Genomic DNA, 2607 nt, shown 5'->3' on the forward strand with positions numbered 1-2607 from the left:
CAAAGGAGGTGAGATTAGGGAAGGGGCCAGAGAGAGAGAGAGAGACAGAGACAGAGACAGAGACAGAGAGAGAGAGACAGAGAGAGAGAGATAGAGAGAGAGACAAAATGGAGAGAGAGAGAACAATAGGGCATGAGAACGGAAGCAATATGCAAATCCTAACTCTTGTTTTAAAGTGTATTTTTAGATTTATTTACTTTTGCTTTTTGTGTCTAAGTGTTTCCCTGCATGTCTGTCTGTCTGTCTTTGCACCATATGCATGCTCTGTGCACATAGAGGCCACAGGGAGGTGTTGGATCTTCTAAAGCTGAGGTTAAGCATGCTATGGGTGCTGGGAATTTCTTGGGAAGAGCAGCTAGGGCTCTTAACCACTGGGCAATCTGTCAGCTTCTAATGTGTGTTCATATGAAAGCAGGAATGCATGGGAAGGCATTTATTGAATACAAGGAAAGTTACTGGTGTTGCAGTGGGGGAGGCCCTACATTTGTCTATATCAGTGTACCCTCTATCAAATGTGTTATCCATGCCGGAGTAGTAGGAGCTTGCAGGACCAGCAATACAGATGAGCTTTCTACACAGGCTATGACTTTGGTGAGGGCTGGAACATGCTCAGGATGAGTGGAAAGGACCATTCTGGTGGATAAATATTTTTTTTTATCATAGCTTTAATTTTACAGAAAGAACAACTTTAAGTCAAAGGGAACATTTGACTTCTTGGACTCAGTAGTCATAGTCATGGAGGCTAAAACAACTTTCACCTCACTGAGTGTGGGGGCAGTAATTACATTATTTCCAGAATTTTCTTGGCTTAATCTGGGAGCAAGGTTACCCTTTCTGCAACCTGGATGGAATGGAAGAAACTGGAAATTGCCTCAACCTTACTGTTTCTCCAAGTCCCTCCTAGATATTGCCTTCTTCCCTCTCTTTCTTCCTTTTGTCTCTATCCTTTGTACTGTGTTTTGTATCTTCAGAGGAATACCTATAGCTTGAGTGGAGCACTGTCTCTTTTCTCTTAAACTTGTGTAAGATTTTCTTGATTATTTATGTTTGAGATTTAATTTAATTTCATAATCTGACATCTCTCCCTTGTTTCCCTCCTTCCAATCCTCCAATATCTTTCTTCCCACTCTCATTCAAATTCATTTCATTAATTGTTATTTCATTAATTGCTAATGAATGTTATTCATTTGTACATACACTGATATTCCTAACTATCATCTGTTGGGTCCATATAATGTTACTTCTATGTATGTTTTATAGGCTGAAAGTTTGACATTCGAAACTAATTGATATGCTCTTCATCTTCATCTCAGGCTCCCAGCTTTCCTCAGTGGCTTATAGTTGTAGAAGGTTAAGGCCTCATGGGCTTTTCCCTATCCAGGTTTCCATGGTAGTGGATGTCATTCTTCTCCAGCTCACATTTGGGCAGTCATGTCAGCAAGGCTTTTTGTCTGTAGTTTCTGACAATCCTAGGAAACTCAGTCTCACAGCAAACTCCCTGATCCTATGGCTCTAATAGTCTTTCCACATCCACACAACTTCTGCAAAGTTCCTGAGCCTTGTGCACAGAAGCGGTTCCTAGATGTATCCACTGGGACTGGCATCCAAAACTCTGAATGTTGATTGGCTGTGCTTTTCCCTAGTGGTCTCCTTAATGAGGAGTGAAGACTGGTACATTGTTTCACTATGCAGAAACATATGGTTTCTGTTTGAAAAAATTATATTATCATGTTTTGAAATTTTCATTGGGAGACATTTTTGAAAAGAGATTTTCAGGGTATAAACAGCTCCAAAGAATATGGTTTGCCATTAGGTCAACAAACTTCCCTGGATCTGCCAAAAATATAGAGGTTTGGGGAGTGCAGACATCTATTCAGTGATCTCTGAGTGAAAACCGTCAAGACCCATAGGCTATATCAACATTGTTTCCCAGTGACTTTGCCTCAGGAAATTTACCATTGACACCTGAAGCATATCTCAGGAATCCTTTGCTTATGAAATGCAAGAGAAATACAAGAGGGACCAGTGAAATTCCCATTACTGTCTTCTACAACAGAAGTTGTCAGTTAGTTGCTGGGATAAGGGTCAATGGGGCTTGAGTTAATGATTGAGTCATAAGTAGATCAGTGGCTCTTCTAGCCCTCTAGATCACCAATTGCTTCTTTTAATTTTTTTTGTATTTATTTGTTCATTCATTCATTCATTCATTCATTCACTTGTTCATTTATTTATTGAGCCTGGGTTTCAATATGAAGCCCTGGCTAGTCTGTTCTTGCAATGTATACCAAGTTGGTTTGAACATGCAGTAATCTGGTTTTTATCTTCTGCCTCTCAAATGTTGGAGTTACAAGTGTGCCAGCATCACACCTGTATCCAGCTGGAGTTACAGGTGTGCCACCATAACACCTATATCCAGCTAGAGTTAAAGATGCTCCACCATCACACCTGTATCCAGCTGGGGTTACAGGTGCACCACCATCACATCTGTATCCAGCTGGAATTACAGGTGCTCCACCATCACACCTGTATCCAGCTAGAGTTACAGGTGCTCCACCATCGTACCTGTATCTAGCTGGAGTTACAGGTGGGTCACCATCACACCTGTAT

Source organism: Microtus ochrogaster, chromosome 6 (genome assembly GCF_000317375.1).
Source record: "Microtus ochrogaster isolate Prairie Vole_2 chromosome 6, MicOch1.0, whole genome shotgun sequence".
NCBI lineage: Eukaryota > Metazoa > Chordata > Mammalia > Rodentia > Cricetidae > Microtus > Microtus ochrogaster.